The following is a 19,904-nucleotide window of genomic DNA, read 5'->3' as shown; positions in this document are numbered from 1 at the left end:
TTTCAGTAGGGACCTGAACATCACTATAACCACACACTATCTTTGTGGGGACTTGAACATCCCTAGAACCACATATTATTTCTGTGAGGACTTTAACATCACATTGTCAAGATGGGGACTTGAACATAATTACATTCTCATACTATTTCTCTGGGGGCTTGAATATTCCTATACTCAAACATTATCCATGTTTGGACTTGAACATCCCTATCTCCATATCTCTACATTATCTGTGTGGAGACATAACATTTTCTTTTCACAGTATTTCAGTGGGGACTTTAACAAGATTATCCTCACACGCTATCTCTCTGGGGATTTGAACATCCCAAAACCCATTTACTAGCTCTGTAGGGACAAGAACCTCACTATAATCACAAGCTGTCCTTGTGGAGACTTGAATATCACTATAATAACACACTATCTTTGTGGGGACTTAAACATGATTACCTTCCTACACTGTCTATGTGAGGACTTGATCATTTCCATAATTACACTTAAGCACAATTATCTTCAAACTCTATCAGTGCAGGTTTTAGCAATCTCATTATACACTTTTTTTAGTGCGGCCCTGAATACATTCACCTTCTCATAATATCTCTGTGGGGACATGGACATCCAATAATCACACTACCATTGATGAGACTTGTGCATGGTTACCATCACACTATGTGTGGATTTGAACACTCCTACAATTGTACACCATCTGCGTGGGTACTTGAATATAATTATTTTCCCACTCTAATTGTGTGGGTACTTTTGTCATGGCTGTAGACAGTGTCACTGTAGAGACCACTGTGCTACTGTGATCACATGCCACCTCTATGGGCATCATCACATACAATCCCAATTCAGTGATCACATACCACTACTGTGGGCTTCATCACACCCCAACCCTATGCATATAGTAACATTTGACACAAAATATTTGCAACTGATCAGCTCTGGGTTCCACTTCACCATATTGCTTATTTGCATTTTTCATTTTCTTCTAAGTGGTAGTTTCCTTATCTCCTGGGATTTGGAGCACTACGCTATGGGTGAAACATAGTTGTAAGTGCCTTTCAATAATCATGATACATGATATTTTGTGACTCATTATTAGCATAATCCAACTTTTGTGTACTTTTAGGAAAAGTGCAGCAATTTATGATTAGATTATGGTGTTATTTGTGTATGTTGGTAATTGGTAATAAAATAAACATTTAGCAATGTGCCTTTAATTATATTCAATCACAAATGGTATTAATGGAGCAGGTCCTCACAAGGATGGTAGCACATGTTCAAGTCCCCACAAGGATGGTTTTGTGTGTGACATTAAATAACAACATATCTACAAATTTGAAGCACGATACTGAATTATGATTTTTTTCTTGAAATGTTTCTGTTATTATGAGGATGGTAACATGTGTGCAGTGTGTGTGTGTATATGTATATATATTTATATATATAAATGTATTTATGTAGATATATGTGTGTACATATATATATATATATATATATTACCTACTGGCGGACAGTAGATAGTTATAATTAGTACCATTTTTCCATAGTAATAGTGTTTTTTGTTTTGCCAATAACTTTGGCACCGCTTGACGAATCTTCAAGAAGTTTTCAAAACTTATACTTTGATTGTCTCAGCTTCATTGTTGAAGGTTTCAGGGTGATCCGTCAAGCAAGGGATGAGAAGAAGGTGGGTCCAAAAACACTTTTTTCCCCATTTTACTTCGATTGGATTTTTCAAATTATTTAACACAACTACAGTCTGAACCGCTGAACGGAATTACACCAAATTAGGCAAAATGCTAGATCTTGGTCCAGAAATCACCCTTTTCGTGACTTGGTGTAAATCCCTTCATGAGTTTGGAGAAATTTGAGTTTAAAAAATATGGATATATAGGGATGCGGGTCCTCTGCCAATCCAACTGTCCCCGTGCTGATATCAGATTTGCTGCCAACATTTCAAGCAGGAAGTATTGGCAGTCATCTTGGGACTTGGCTTAAGCTACCTGTTTCAGTTTATTGCTGCCTGTCTTTATCTATATAAGCGGGGCAATTCTCTTAAGTCGTTGTACTCTGCAAAAGAACACAGGGCCTCATTATGACTTTGGCAGTCTTTTGGCAAGACCGACGCTGTGGTGGCTGTCAGGAGATCGCTATCTTGGTGGTAATCCGACTGCCGTATTACGAGTCACATTGTGAAGTCTGGAAAAAAACAATCAAAATTCCGAAACCATCAGAACACTGGAGGACACAAAAGAGGCGGTCCCACCATTAGCACCATCAGCCCGACACAATTCCACCCACAAAATTACAATCCACGAATCACACAGTGGTTCATTCATGGCGGAAAACTATCAGTGGTCCGAAATGTGGCGGTCACCACTCACTTCTGTCAAACACATCACAACATTGGATAGTTTGAATACCCTACATTTGACACCCACCTACTCACAGCACCATATAACACACCCCTACACAACCCAAAATCCTGGCACCCAGAATGCCATTTACATACACTGAGAAGCCAAAATAATAAGATTTAACTCTTGTACACCATAGGCACACATACACACTTTACTCAACACAGACCCCACATCAGCACAACTATCATAATACACACATCACTAATACACACAAACTGCTACGACCATCTCTAACTCACATTACAGCACCCATACCTCACAATTACCCAACACTGATCCCTTACACTCATAACACCCACACACACCGTCTACACAACCACAACCATGTCCCCACAAAAACAAGTTTCACTGATGACAAGTTGAGGGTCATGGTGAATGAAATTGTAAGGGTAGAGACACACCTGGTTGGAGCACAGGCCCAAAAAACATCTATAGCCAGGAAAATGGAGTTGTGGCAAAGGATGGTCGACAGGGTCAGTTCTGTAGGCAGTCATCCTTGCACAAGGGAGGACATCAGGAAGAGGTGGAGTGACCTACGGGAAAAGGTGGGTTCTCTGGCAGCCAGCCACCAGCTAGCCATACAGAAGACTGGCAGTGGGCCCTCACCGCTTCCCCCTACATTTACATCATGGGCGGAGAAGGTCTTGGACATACTGTACCCAGAGGGCCTCACATGCATACGGGGAGAACTGGAGTCTGGTAAGTACCCACAACATTTATGTCATACAATTGTCCTGCATGCTTCCACACCACCAAATCCCACCCAAATAAACAATTTCAGCCATTACACCTCTCACCAAATCACCTAATACCTCTCTCTGGCATGCCACCTCTTCACTGAACCCAACTGCCCTCACAGCCCTTGGAAATGGCACATCAACTACAGGCTAATCATATCACTACACCTCCCAAAATGCACTAACCCATCATTGTGAAAATCTGAAATGTGCACAATACATCACAAGCCATGCATGTACAACTCATTTACTAGCTACACCATCTAGATTGTTCGATTGAGGACCAGTACATGGCCATTGCAGCAACGCAAGGGCACAATCGCAAAGGCAAGCAAAGCAAAACACAGCTACAGCTGAGTGACCATTCCTACTGGCCACAGACAAAATATCCGAAACCAAAAATACACTGAGCTAGTTTAGATTGGAAAATAGATGAGTCAATGCACATGCACAGCATCTAGATACAGGACAATATTCCATGCATACCTACATATTGTGTTCCCACTAGGACACCTTTGTGCAGTGTGCAGCTTTGATGTGTGACATCTAGCAAGCCTGACTATTCACTTGGTAACAGAGGTGAACAGTCATGTCAATAATCAAATGAACTGATCCCATCTGCAGTGCAACCTGTACCATGCTAGTATAACAACTCCAAACATGGAGTTTGGAATCCTAGTCACAGAGTTGTATGTAAAACAAAGGTATGCTGTGCAGCAGCTGACAATGTCATTGCAGGAAATCATATTAGCCACTGTCTGCATCTCGCACAAATGCAACTAAACACAATTTATACTGAACTCTGTGTCATACTCCCTCCACAGGTAGCCTTGCCATTGCCCTTGCCACCATGGAGAGGATACCTGAGACAGTCAGTCCCCCTCAGGGTGAAGGTCCCAGTGAGGACAACAGCTTTGGATGTCTGGACACTGACAAATAACCTGGCCCATCCAGGACCCCTGGTCAGTCAATGACTCTCAGCCTAAACCTGCCCACAGCAACTCCTACAGACCTTTTTGCATCAACATCACAGCCAACCATTTGCCCCCAAACCTGTGTCCCAAGGACTGTAACATCTATTGTGTGCCCCACAGTACAGGTACCTACGTCTCACCTTACCACCCCTGACAATGATGGAAATGCAACCACTGGGAGGGGGCATAGGGACGTTGGGGTAGGGTGCATGGGAGGGGTGCTGCGGTCCAGAGGATGGGGCCTCAAAGGGACACCACTGACCAAGAAACCATCTCCCAAGTCTTGGGAGCATACCAAAGTTCCCAAGACAGAATGGGACAAATCATCACAATGTTGGGGGAAAATCAAAGGCTGCAGAGGCACTACCACCAGTGTGAGAAACTGGGGCTGATTGCAGAGGCCCCCTAACTTTTTGCCCCCATTTTCCACTTTATGCTGGTGTTTTCCTGACTCTGATGGTGCCCTGGGTACTGCTAACCAGTCCAAGGGCCTGTGCTCTGTGTAAAATGGATATGCAAATTAGGCTAATTATAATTGGCTAAGTTAACCTACCTATAAGTCCCTAGTATATGGTAGGGCATGTAGGTTTAGGGACCACAGCATAGGTGGTGCACACCTAGGTGCATTGCTGAGGTGCCCAGTGTCATTTTAAAAGCAAGCCTGCCTTGCTGGCTGCTTTTAAATTAAAGTTATATGCAAATTCGACTTTGGAATTAAAGGTACTTCCAAAGTCTTAAACTACCTTATTTTTACATATAAGTCACCCCTAAGGTGTGCCCTATGTGCCCCTAGGGCTGGGTGCCATGTAACTATAAGCAGGGACTTTATAAAAATAGATTTATAAGCCCTGGTGAGGTAAAAACAGCCAAATTCGTTTTTCCCTCATTGAAGTAAATGGCCTTCATAGGCTAGAATGGGCAGACTTTATTTAAAATTTTAAAGTCTCCTTAAATGTTACATACCAAGAATTTGGTATCAAATTGATTGTTATAATAAATCCCACAACTTCCAGTTGTTGGATTTAATATAACTAGTGCAGGTAAAAAGTTTAGACTTTACCTAAAAAGTTGCCAATTTCAGCTCTGCATTGTTTTTGCTGCTGTGCTCTGATTGGCCAGCCTGCAGCAGCTTCTGCCAGGCTACTTTAATGAGGTGTGAAGTGGCCTGGCTTCACACAAAGGAATGTGCTTGGGGGAGAGAATCTCCCCTCAGCAGATGGTGAGGCAGGAAGGGGGAGGGCTGCCAAACTGGTCTTCAAAGGCAGAGAAGGACATCTGGAGCACCCAGCAACACCCCCACATCCTGCAACCCCAGACAGCTAGGTGCCCCCTTGATTAGATTAGGAGAGGGCAGGAGAGGGGTGTGTTTATGATTTTTAGCCACACCAGTGGGTGGGCTCAGCCAGATCTCTCCTCCAAAAATCAGATTCATCCATTTTGGATTTTTAGAGACTGTTGCCTTCTGGGATGGATTTTTGCCACACTTCCCAGGAAGTGGTCATCACAGGGGGACGACCCTGTCCCTGATTGGAGAACCAGGGCCCCCCTGCTTTTCACCCAGGAGCAAGGATAAAACTGGCAGACCTGCACCCACGCCTCAGATCCCCACCAAATTTCAAGAAGAAGGAACTACAAGGAGAAGAAGGACTGCCCTGCTGGACCCCTGGCCTGCACCTGGACCCTGCACTCAGAAAGACTGCACCAGCTGCACACTTGGGCTTCACCACAAGAAGGACTTTGCCTGGCTTCCACTGGTTCAAGGAGGGACTCCCTGTTTGCTACAGGTGAAAAATTGCTATCCAGAGTCCCCTGCACCAACTCCTGAAAAAGTGACCAGCTGACCACTGTCCAGTGGCCAAAAAGGAGTTTGTGCCAGGTGTATTCTGGGAGTTGAAGTCCGCACTTCCCAAGGACCATCACAGAACTTCTGGACCCTTGGGGTGAGCTGTGGACCCCAAAAGAACCTTAAAAGAACATCTGGGTGAAGCCCCAGAAGTTTGGAAAAGATTGGAGAATTTTTGAAAAAAAGCTCCATAAAGTGACCGACCCGACGCGGAAATTCTAGCCGGCTTGCCTCAACCGCGACCCGGCCTGACTTCGTGGTTCGTCCCGGTAAAGAAAAACATCCAAAAAAGAGACTAAGTCCGAACGTAAAAAGTTGACCGGGACCTTCCAGCCATCGTATCCGAGAAGGGCTCCACGGACGTCGGATCAAGATCCAGGTTTACCCCGGTCGAAGGATTTTCATCTAGAAAAAACGACTAAGTCCGAAGGTAAAAATCACCACCGAGGAAACCGACTTCGCGTATCCGGACAAGGGCTCCAGGAGGTCGGATCCAACTGGCAGGTTCGTCCCGGGGAAGAAAAACATCAAAAAAGAGACTAAGTCAGAAGGTAACTTTTTAACCGAGGCCTCCCGCGACTTGTAGCCGAGCAGGGCTCCATCGCGGTCGGCCTGAAAGTTTGACTTTGCCCCGGTCCTGGTGCAACCAGATGACCCGATTGGCGCTTTTTGTTTCTAAGCGCTAGAAAATAATAATACTTTAAAAATTCATATCTCCGGTTCCCCTGAACCGATTTTAATCGTTTTTGTGTCATTTTAAAGATAAAAATATAAGCTATTATTATAAATTGGTTTTGGATTTTTAAACTGTTTCCTGTGTTTTATTTAATTACTGTTGTGTGATATTTGAATGCTTTACACTTTGGCCCTCATTCTGACCTTGGCGGGCGGCGGAGGCCGCCCGCCAAAGTCCCGCCGTCAGGTTACCGTTCCGCGGTCGAAAGACCGCGGCGGTAATTCTGACTTTCCCGCTGGGCTGGCGGGCGGTCGCCTTCAGACCGCCAGCCAGCCCAGCGGGAAAGAGGCTTCCACGATGAAGCCGGCTCGGAATCGAGCCGGCGGAGTGGAAGCTGTGCGACGGGTGCAGTTGCACCCGTCGCGTATTTCACTGTCTGCGCAGCAGACAGTGAAATACATGTAGGGGCCCTCTTACGGGGGCCCCTGCAATGCCCATGCCAGTGGCATGGGCACTGCAGGGGCCCCCAGGGGCCCCGCGACCCCCCCTACCGCCATCCGGATCTCGGCGGTCCGACCGCCGGGATCTGGATGGCGGTAGGGGGGGTCGGAATCCCCGCGGCGGTGCAGCAAGCTGCGCCGCCGCGGAGGATTCAATGGGGCCGCGGTACACTGGCGGGACCCCGCCAGTGGTGCCGGTCCGACCGCGGCTTTACCGCCGCGGTCGGAATCCCCATTGGAGCACCGCCGGCCTGTCGGCGGTGCTCCCGCGGTCCTCCGCCCTTGCGGTCAAAGACCGCCAGGGTCAGAATGACCACCTTTGTCTCCTAAGTTAAGCCTTGACGCTCGATGCCACGCTACCAAGGGTAGAGCTGGGATTAATTTACTGAGACCTAACTGTACTTATGTGGAGGTTTGTGGCTTGTTGCTGGGTGTAGGTACCTACCTGCCCTACCAGTAACCCATTTTCCAACAACCAGGAAGTCATGCAGCAGTGGCAGGCACAAAATGACCACATGGCTACAATTCCAGGGGAGTTGAGGGACATCAAATCCACCCTGATTAGTTTCTCCACACAACACCAGGCTCCTTCGACTAGCAATGTAACTTCTTTCCCTTCAAAATCTGCGGCTGCTAGTTGATCGGAGGCCCTGCCGGGGGAACCTCATGCCACAGACACCCCTCCCTCTGTAGCTGAAGAGCCCCCTGCAAATGTGGACGTCCACCCAGACATCCGCAGGAACAGATGCCAAGACCAAACCCGCTGCCAGGAAGTAAACCTCTCCTGATTAGTCCCCCTTGTGTGCCACAGATACACTGTGTTGACTGTTCTGAAACCTAACTCCATTTTCCCATGTTACAAGGACACTGGACAGTGGTGTAGCAGCTACTCCAATGAAATAATCCACCATGACTTCACCCGTCACTGTTATGCACATATATATTAGTATAATTGTTACAGTTTACTCTTTATATGTACTATAAAACACACAAACACAGGTACTGTGTATGTGTCATTTATAATCCATGTACAATAGTAATGCACGTCTATTTTGTTGTAATAATCCCCCTTGTTTTGAACAAGCATTGTAATGGATATCAAATGGAGGCACCTACAACAGGAGACTCTTTACAACCGAAATGATACAGGACAGATGTTAAACAGGTTGAAATCCGAGTCAAATATACAGTCAATATTGCAATCAGCACATACTGCGTGACAGAGAGTGCCATCAGGATGTATGCAATGATGCCATAACATGCATAGAGACATGATACAGAAATCAGGCTCATGGTAATCTAACTACAAAGCAGGGCCACACTGATAGCTCCTCTGTATCACCTGATATATGCTCTTCACATACCCACACCATAGTTTATAACTCACATATCCCATGGAACATACAAAGATCACAACAGAGGAACCCAATACTGAAAACATACACTAACATTGGTCCCATATCTGAAAGTTTGTCACTCACCTATGTCAGTCTGCAGTGACATGCACCTTGGACTGCAAAGTCAGAACAAAATGACAACTAGGTACAATGGTGATCAATATTTACTCTACTGATAGTGAAGTGAGAGGCTATGATCCAACCTCAACACATGTGCCAGACACTCCTTACGACACATAATACACCATTTGACATCCTCCTCTACCTCAAAGGTGAAAGAAGAGGTGAAACCATTATCCACACCCGTTTTATGACAGTTAAACCATTAACCTTACACCCAACTTAAACTAAACTTATATCACCAGGTATCTGTCATGTACACCTCCCATGTCTGTCAGCAATTCCAAGCTGACTCTGACATAGTTTTCCTCAAGCCAAGGTTGCAGAGCCAAACAGGATCTAGGCAAATCTGTGAGTGAAAAGGGAAAGAGGATAGGACATTGCATGTAACATACCCCAGTTCTCTGAGTTTAGTATCAGATGTGTAACTTACCATCTGCTACAACATTATGGCCCTCATTACAACCCTGGCTGTAAATCCTGCTTTCTGCCGTGCTGAAGACCGCTAACATACCGTTGCGGTGGTGGAATTCCGCTACAGGTATTACGACCCACATCTCGGAATCCGCCACAATACAGATACCCACACAAGTCCACCACACCAAAGGTCAGTGATAAACTGGCAAAACCAAAACCTACACCGTTACGCCAACAAGAATACGCCCACACTATCATGACCCACGAATCAACGCGGCGGTCTTTTAACCGCGGTAATCCATTGGCGGTACACACTGCTGCGCTCAAAATATACACAAACTTACAAAACACAACTACATTGGACAATTCATAATACACACACCTGATACACATGCACACACCACACCCACACACCCACAACACTATAAAACACACACCCACATTACCCGCAAAATGACTTTTTTGTAAGAAGCCCAGATAGAGAGATTAGGAAAGACAGCACCAGCATCCACAGGCACACAACACCATCACCAATACAACATCCACGCACTTCAAACAACACACACCAACACATCCCCCCACACATCAAAACAGACAGCACCTCACACATCACCCATACCACATCGTGGCACCTCAAAGACACCCCAGGTTTTCTGAGGAGGAGCTCAGGGTCTTGGTGGAGGAAATCATCCGGGTAGAGCCATAGCTTTTTGGATTACAGGTGCAGCACACTTCCATTGCTGGGAAGATGGAGCTATGGCGGTGAATCGTCAACAGGGTCAACGCAGTGGGACAGCATCCAAGAACACAGGATGACATCAGGAAGAGGTGGAATGACATCGGGGGGAAGGTGCATTCAGTGGTATCAAGACACCAGATTGCTGTACAGAGGACTGGTGGTGAGAGCCTCGCAGGAGTAGCAGGAGGACTGGACTCTGATAAGTCACATATTTATTACCATATACCCCACCCCACCTGCATGCCATCACATACCCCACCCTTACCCTCACTCCCATCACTCCATCATCTCACATATGTCCCACTATCACAACCCACACATCTCAATACCAAGGCCCTGCATGCAACACCTATGCATGGACCACTGTCACCAAAGCATGTCCAGTACAGATACCCACACAGACCACAAACCAACTATCACAAAAGGGCAAACTCAATGATGCAACCACAGGGGTAGAGGGCACCTCACCCAATGTACAAGATGGCACACACAGATACTAAAACTATGCATTTACACCCCAACAGGACCCATACCCAACGTCACCGGACAGGAGGTGCCAGACATATCCAGTCCCCCCACAGAAGAGGCCCACACGGGTGACAGCAGCTCTGCAGGCCTGGATCAAGATGACCAGCCCGGCCCATCAGGGACCTCTGGAAAGTTGGTTCCCCTGCCACTGTCACAAGCTACCACAGACCCTCCCCCTCTCAGGAAACACCAGCACAGCACCCACCCAGCGGACCCATCCCTCTGTCCCCAATCAGCAGTGTGTCCATCACCACAGGGAACACAGGCAAACCCATCAACCCAAGAAAATCAGGGACCTGGGGTCAGTGGCATTGAGCGCATGGTTCAGGGGACAGAGGCACAGGATAACAGGGAAGCTGGGAGGACTGCTTTGCGACAGGGGAAGGACAGGCCAGGAACCAACACTCCACAAGGCACTCTCCAACATCATAGGAGCATACCACCATTCCCAGGAGACCATGGGCACGGTACTGGCCAAGTTTCAGGAGACCCAGCGGCTGCAGGAGGAACACTACCTGGGGATCAGGAAGAACTTGAAGTCCATTAACAACACCCTGGTCACCATTGCAAGGGTGCTGGCAGACCTTGTCAGCACCATGAGGGACACAGTGGGACACAAACGGGCCCCTGACACTAGCCTGGACAATGAACAGCCCTCCACCTCTGCCGGCACAAGTGGACAGGAGGCACTGCCACAGGACCAACAGGCCACAATCACCCCAGCCCATTTCACACACACCCTCCACTTATTAGCACAGAAATAAACACCCTTGAATCACCAAACAATCTGGAGTCAGTCTGTGCTTTCACAAATGCATAATTGCAACATCTCTGAAATATAGCAATGTCAATGTACTTGTTCACATACCAATGTTACACAGCTGTAGGCCAGGAGTAAACATAGCAGAGGGCACAAATTGGGACCCAGATCTGTGAAATGGAAAGCGAAAGTGACAAGTCAGGGTCCATATACAGAGGTAAGAAGCAGACATGCTAGGTCCTACAATAGTATGAGATGTGGACGAGCAGTTACATCTTCTTACCTGTGTCTCACTGGAAGTATTGCATGATGATGTTGTTTCGGTTGTCTACATCTTCTTCTTCTGCCTCCTCTTCTTCACTGTCCACAGGCTCCACAGATGCCACAAGACCAGCATCGGGCCCATCCTCCTGCAAAAAAGGCACCTGGCGTTGCAAAGCCAGGTTGTGCAAGATACAGCAGACCACAATGATCTTGCACACCTTCTTCAGTGAGTATTATAGGGATCCAACTGTCAGATGGAGGCACCGGAATCTGGCCTTCAAGAGGCCGAATGTGCACTCTATTATCCTCCTAGTTCCCCATGTACCTCACTGTGGCGTTCCTCTGCCCTTGTCCTGGGATTCCTCACTGGGGTCAGTAGCCATGACAGGTTGGGCGTAACCGGAGTCACCTGCAAATATCGAGGGACAACAGTGAGACATCCTCCAAACATTAAGGAATCTCCCATACTCAGACAGCAAATGAAACTATGTGGGGACTTTAGGCTCACCTGTTAGCCACACACGGTGCCTCTTGAGGTGCCCCATCACCTAAGGGATGCTGCTATTCCTCAAAATGTAAGCGTCATGCATTGAACCAGGATACTTGGCATTCACAGGGGAGATGTACTGGTCTGCCAAACACATCATCTGCACATTCATTGAATGGTAGCTTTTCCGGTTTCTGTACACCTGTTCATTCCTGCAGGGGGACAAATGCCACATGTGTACCATCAATGGCACCAATGATGTTCGTGACATAGAAGTCACCTCTCTCTGTGGGCAAATCCTCCACCTGAGGGAAAACGATGTAGCTGCGCATGTGTTTCAGCAGGGCAGATAACACTCTGGACAACACGTTAGAGAACATTGGCTGGGACATCCCTGATGCCATGGCTACTGTTGTTTGAAAAGACCCACTGGCCACGAAATGGAATACTGACAAGACCTGCACTAGAGGGGGTATTCCTGTGGGATGGCGGATAGCTGACATCACATCAGGCTCCAACTGGGCACACAGTTCCAGGATTGTTGCACGATCAAGTCTATAAGTGATAATTATGTGTCTGTCTTCCATAGTCAACAGGTCCACCAGGGGTCTGTACACCGGAGGATGCCACCATTTCATGACCTGCCGCAGCAGACGTACCCTATGGAGGAGAACGGTGAGGAGACGGTCACACAGCACATAGGTTTCTCAAGGCTGTTTAGCACAAACGCTAACATTGCTCTATGTGCCTTTGTCTGGTGTATTCATGGCCTAAGTAAGTGTGACACAGTTATTTGGCCTGCCTTGTGGCCACCTGAAATGGCGGCTGCCTGACCTATAAGGTGGGACAAGGGAAAATTAGGTAACTGCGCTGGCATTGTGCACCGTCGCGGTAGGCGGTCGAAGAATGCGGCACAATTCAGCATTGGTTAGCATTGGGCCCTATGGGTTCCAGGAGATAATGACGATGTACGCTGGTGGTGACGGTACACACCGCCGTGGACGTGACCGCCATTTTCTATCAGTTCGCTCACTTGATACCTGACCTTCAACAGGAGAGGACCTACACTGCAGGTGCTGCTGTGACCTGTGTCTGGAAGCGACAATGGCTACAGTGTCTGGGGAAAGGGCCTCTGCCTTCACTGCAGAGGGGTTGTAGAAACTGGTGGATGGGGTCCTTCCACAGTACAAGCAACTGTACGGTCCTCCAAACAAATAGGTGAGTCAACTGTGTTCATGGTGGATGGTACATGATTGTATGGAGTGTCGTGGATGGAAGAGACAGGGGGAACAGGCCAGCATGTGAGGATGGTGTGTGTATGTATGTCTGGGCCATGGTGGGAGGTTTGTGGGCAATGTGTGAGAAGAACTGTACGGGAGAGTAACATCATTTATAACTTCACTTATCCTCTAGGTCAGTCCCCAAGAGAAGGGGATTTGGCATGCCATTGACAAGGCAGTGCGGACCCTGGGGGTCTAACATAGACGGAGCACCCACTGCCGGAAAAGATGGGAGAACATGCACCACTGGAGCAAGAAGACTGCAGAGGCCCAGCTGGGGATGGCCTCCCAACGCGGAAGGGGTGCCCTTCGCACCATGACCCCCCTGATGTACCAGATCCTGGTGGTGGTATATCTGGAGTTGGATGGGTGCTTGAGGGCATCACAGCAGCCACAAGGGGGTGAGTACACTGTCATTCAGCTGACTCTGCGTGCATTACGAGGTGTCTGGGTGGGGGAGGTGGGCTGTGAGTTCCCTAGGCCAGGGCAGATGCGCAAAGGTAGATCTATTGATTTGCAGCCTCATTCCCTGTCCAACCCCAAAGGTGGTATTTGCCCTCTACGCCTAGTCACGCTCCTATGGCTTCCAGCTCTGCATAATATGGTTCTCGACAGAGTCCCCTATGGGCATGTGCTTTTCCCCTGCCCTGTCAGTGCATGGCTTAGTGCATAGGGCTGCTCCATGTGTGTTGTGTCCGCCAACGGTAGTGGTGTTGCATGCATTGACCATGTGTCTCCTCTCTCTTCTCCCCTTTTGTTTTGTCACCCTGTCCTTGCGTGCATTAACATTATCTGGTGGAGGAGCAGTGGCACCAGATCAGGAGGGAGCTGCACCCCACATGGCCCTGGAGGGTACAGTAACAGAGACAGAAGGCAGCAGTGGAATGGAGGGCGAGGGGAGCTCCACGACGGGGACAGCAGCAGACACCAGTGACAGCGACTCCTCCTCTGATGGGAGCTCCCTTGCGGTGGCGGGCACCTCTGTGCCCACTGCATCAACAGGTACAACCGCCACCCCCCCTACCAGCACCGCCCGATCAGCAGCCCCTCATCGAGTTTCCCATGCCCGCTCACCCAGGAGTGTGGGCATCTCCTTCACCCCTGGCACCTCAGCCCCTGCCCCAGTCAGCCCTGCTGCCCTCAGTGAGGAGGCTATTGATCTCCTGAGATCTCTCACTGTTGGGCAATCTACCATTTTGAATGCCATCCAGGGTGTTGAGAGGCATTTGCACAAACAAATTCATTCCTGGAGGGCATTCATTCTGGTCAGGCAGCCCAACAGAGAGCATTTCAGGCTCTGGCCTCAGCACTGATGGCAGCCATTGTCCCTATGTCCAGCCTCCCCCTCCAACTTCCTCCACCCAGACCCAATCCCCTGTACGTCAGCCTATCCCAAGCACACCATCAGACCAGCATGCACATTCATCAACACACGAGTGGACATGGCAAACATAAGCACCCCACATCCCACAGGCACTCACACAAGCACCATCCCCATGCAGACACACCAACATCCACGGCCTCCACTGTGTCCCCCTCCTCCACGTCCTCCTCCTCCCTCTCTGTCTTGTCTGCATGCACTACATCTTCATTCACTACCTCCTTCACCAGCACGCCCATCACCACACACCGCTCACATGCACTCACCACCCCCACTACCATTCACATTTCCCCTGTGTCCTCCCCAGTGTGTCTGTGAGCCCTCCTCCCAAACTACACAAATGCAGGCACACACCCACCCAACAGCCATCCACCTCACAACAGCCTCCGGCCCATGCACCATCACCCATATTCAGCAAACTGACACCTCCTACAACCACTACCTCTTCCTCCACTCCCAAACCCCCTCCATCTTCCCGTCCCAGTGTGTCTAAGAAACTTTTCCTGGCTAACATTGACCTCTTCCCTACACCTCCCCACCCCATCCTTCCCCTAGGGCCAGGCTGTCCAGGTCCCAGCCCAGCACCTCAGCCACCAAATCCTCCAGTACAGTGGTCTCAGCAAGTCCGGTCACATTGCGGGCGCCACCCATCAGGGCTGCCAGTGTGCCACCTAGCGAGGCCAAGGAGCAGGCCATTCTGCCACCTACCAAGGTGAAGAAGGTGCCCACATGCCGGAGGGAGAAGCCACACCAACCATCAAGCAAGGGCTCCTCCAGGCCAAAAGGGGACAGTGGCAAGGCACCAGCAGCGACATTGAGGTGGGGAAGGGACACAAGCCGAAGAGCAGGTCAGGACAGGGCACGGAGGCTCCGGCTGAGGGACCAGAGTCACCCCTTCTGTCAACCACAACATCAACCTGTACAGCGGTGGACACCGCAAACCTGCACCGCTACCTGCACCGCCACCAGCACCGCCACCTGCACGTCTGCTGCCTCACTAACAGTCCCCAGAATCATCCTCAGTGTGCAGCCATCCGAGGCTGCAGGAGACATCCTGCTGTGTCCCTCAACAGGTGCAGACACATGCACCACCGCCACCACCTCCACCACAGACACCGCCGCAACCACCGCCACCAGCCCCGTGCTGTGCTCAGACAGTGCCACCACAGCTGACATGGCAATCACTCCTAGTGGCCAGCCGTCCGAGGCTGCAGGAGACGTCCTGGAACCTGCACAGCATACATGAGGCATGACTCCCAGCACTGTTTGTACCAGCAAGTGCTAGGCGAAGTCGCAGCAGGGTGGAGTGTGTCTCTGCCTCCATGGAGTATCATGCTACCTGTTCCCAGGCAATTGTGTTGCACACACACCCAGGTGAGGGAATGGGACTTGCCACACTGCATGTGAAGCACTCTGGGCACAATGCCCCCTCCAGAACCTGTGGAGATTCACATCCACTACCTCAGTCCTCAGCAGGATGAAGCACTCTGGGCACAATGACCCCTCCAGAACAAGTGGAGACTGTTATCCACTTGAGAGACTGTGGCTTTGCACTCCCCAGGATAAAACAGTGGGCAAACCATCCACTGGAGAGACTTGAGAGACTGTGGCTTTGCACTCCCCAGGACCAATCAGTGGGCATGGAGCCCCCTCGTGGAGCAGTGGCGTCGTCCATTCACCCCTTCCCCCTTAGGTGCCTGTTTATTTTCCATCTGATGCCCCTGCAGTGTTCTCTCCATTTCGAGTCAGGTATCTTGAGTGGACTTTGCCCATCCATTTTGGGACACTGATCCATGAACAATGATTTAATTAATATCCGGACTTGTGTAGTTGGTGTACATATTTGTATATACTGATTTTTGAATTTGGGCTATCTAATTTTTATTGATTACACTCATTACAATAATTTCCTTTTGTCCTTGCATTCTTCCAGGGGGTGACGGGGTGTATATTTAATGTTGCTACATGTATTTGTGTGTATGGGGTTGTGGGTGAGGGTGGGGGTGAGGGTGTAGCGTGTTGCACGTGTGTCACTCTCTTTTCCAGCCTCCCTCCCCTGTGTGCTAGGTGCAGTACTCACCACGGTCATCGCCAGCGTCTTTGCTGCTCCTGATACAAAAGGAGGTAGACCGGCATGGGCAGGACCTGTAGTTCGGGTTCCATGGTGTCCTGGTTGTTCACAAAGTGTTGAAAGGTGAGTGGTTTCCGTTCCAAGTCCTAATTTGCCGTGCTTTTGATGGCGTTGGTACCGCCCCAGAAAAGGTGGCAGGTAGGCGTGTTGTAATACAGAAAGCAGAACCTTGTGTTCCGCCTACCTAATGGTGGTTACCGCCGCAGTGTTTTTTTTTACTGCCATGGCGGTCAAAGTGTTAAAGTGGCTGTCTATGTTGGCGGTTTCCGCCATGGTCATGATTCCATTTTTTTTTCCGCCGGCCTGTTGGTAGCATTACCGCTGCTTTAACACCGACTGCCAGGGTTGTAATGAGGGCCCATATGTGAATGTTGAACAATCTGGACTATACACTCAATATAAACTTTCAGTCTGCATTCACAACTCACTCACATATTTTGGAGCTAATTACACCCCCATAAAAGAAGCAAGTAAGGAAGTGTGATTTCACAAATCTACATCTGTTTACACACTAACATCTGTACACTAGATCTAATTCACATACCTGTGTGTCAGTTGAAGTACTGATTGATGAGATTGGCCCTAGAGTCACCAGTTTCATCTTCCTCTGGCTCAGGCTCTTCTTCACTTGGCATATCAGCATTTCCAGCCACAGCTTAATCTGCCTGTCCCTCATCTGCTATCAATGGTATCTGGCGTCTCAGGGCAAGATTGTGAAGCATGCAGCAGGCAACTATAATCTGAAATACCTTGTTTGGCGAGTAGAGAGGGCTCCTCCAGATAGGCCCAGACACCTAAATCTTGCCTTCAGGAGCCCAAAAGTCCGCTCAACTACACGACTTTTCCTTTTATGGGCCTCATTGTAGCGGTGAAGTACTGGGTTTTTCAGAACCCAGTGGTGCCAGGGAACACAACCTAAGACTTTGAGTCCTTCCTGTTTCAGACTACAGAAACACAGAGGGGGTGATTCTGACCGCGGCGGTCGGCGGTCGCCGCCCGCCAAGCGGTTCCCGCCGAAAGACCGCTCCGCGGTCAAAAGACCACGGCGGTCATTCTGGCTTTCCCGCGGGGCCGGCGGGCGACCACCAGAAGACCGCCGGCCGGCCCAGCGGGAAAGCTCCGTCAACAAGGAAGCCGGCTCAGATTTGAGCCGGCGGAGTTGAAGGGGTGCGACGGGTGCAGTGCCTCCCGTCGCGATTTTCACTGTCTGCACAGCAGACAGTGAAAATCTTTGTGGGGCCCTCTTACGGGGGCCCCTGCAGTGCCCATGCCATTGGCATGGGCACTGCAGGGGCCCCCAGGGGCCCCTCAACACCCCATACCGCCATCCTGTTCCTGGTGGGCAAACCGCCAGGAACAGGATGGCGGTATGGGGTGTCAGAATCCCCATGGCGGCGCCAGCTTTCCGCTTCTGGCCGCAGCTGTACCGCCGCGGTCAGAATGCCCGGCGGAGCACCGCCAGCATGTTGGCGGTGCTACCGGCAACCTCCGCCCTGGCGTTATTTACCGCCAGGGTCAGAATGACTCCCAGAGTCTTCTTGGTGAAGTCAAAGATCTTGTTTATTGGCTGCAGCCTGTAACAGGTATCCTAGAAGTACAACACGGTGTATATTCTCAGGAGACTGCTTCCCTTACAAAGCTAACCTTCTCTTTTATACAAAATATTATGCTTTAGGCAAACATTCCTTATTTTACAGTTGACCATTCACATATTTTCACTACAAAGAAATAGCAGGGTTATGATGACAAGCCATATTTCAGTTTGTCCAGCCCTCAATCAATTACCCGGCAAGGCTCAGTACTTTCATCAGATATCGACGGACCCCCAATATAAACAGGCACCTCCTCCTTGTAAAGCAAGTCATAAAGAAAGAAAACAGGGACAGGTGTGTGTAAGATTAGGCATGGTTTGTGTGTGATTAAAGGTTTTATGATGTGTTGTGCCTTGATACTAATCTCATTCGGCCACTGGGAAAGAAAACTGGCCGAACAGGTTTGGCTTCAGGCAGTGGAGTCAGCTTGCCCAGGTCACAGAGGAGTCAGCAAAGATGTACGTGTCCTTCAGACTCGTTTTCGGTATTAGTCATTGGCCTATGTGAGGGCAATCACAAAATGTCTGTTGTTTAAATGGAACCTCAGAGTTTCAGGACGGAAACTCTGATATTCAGGTGATTTTGTCACCTGAATATGAATACAATGCTTGTGCATACTATTCTAATCATTCTCGGTCTGCTGATACCAAAATCGTTGTGATACAACGATGGTTATAACACGGGTCCAGAATTTTTAAGTACCACAGACCCTCCTTTTGCCCTTACATAGGCAATAACCCATACTCACGCTAATCTGAGTCCAGGTCTATATTCATAAAGTCGTTGAGATGTTGCTGTAGCATCATCCTATTACTTAGCTCGTCTTTTGATACAGGTTTCCTTACACACGATGTAGCACAGAGGCCACATATTGCAGGAGCACACTGTACACACAAACAGGACAGGAAAAGAATGGCTAAGATCATCCCAATGACTACCAGAGTCTTCCATCCCTAGGCGGATATCAGCTCCCAGAACCACCCCATCAATGACCAATCTCCTTTATCCACGTGAATAGATTCGGAGTCGGATTCGGATTCGGATTCGGATTCGGAGATCTTATGCAGTTTGGAAATGGCCTGGTAGACTGTCCGAGCGTTATCTGGGATGAAAACACAACAACTTGATTGGATCACTTTACATACCCCACCTCGGTCTGCAAGTAGGACGTCTAATGCGACCCTGTTCTGAAGAGTCATAAGGCGATCCGACTGGAGCTCAGCAGTCAAATTACCAAGGGCACCGGCGGTTTCAACTACCGTGGATTCAACCACCCTTGTCAATTGCCTTATGTTGATGCTGTTAACCATAGGACCCCAAAACGGCAGAAAACCCTTTACGAAATCTCCAAATTCTTGTCCTGTACTGTCTTCTTTACTTATGACACCTCTAACTATCCTTGTCTTATGGTAATCTGCCGCGGCCGTATAGGTGGGAGGTAACAGGAACGAAACAAAACATGTGCCTGAGAAGTCAGGGGGCAACCATGTATAGGCTCTATTATGGCAGATGAAATAGGTACCCTTAGCTGCTAATAACGAAGGAGAAGTCTGAGACGCAAAAACATATGTTTCAGTGCAGATACTTTTCCCTAACTGAGCTCTGGGCTTTTTGCCTTTACCTTGCAGACATAGGTGACCCTGATGGGGTACAAT

This window comes from Pleurodeles waltl, chromosome 10 (assembly GCF_031143425.1).
Source record: "Pleurodeles waltl isolate 20211129_DDA chromosome 10, aPleWal1.hap1.20221129, whole genome shotgun sequence".
Lineage (NCBI taxonomy): Eukaryota > Metazoa > Chordata > Amphibia > Caudata > Salamandridae > Pleurodeles > Pleurodeles waltl.
This window is presented reverse-complemented; position numbering follows the sequence as displayed.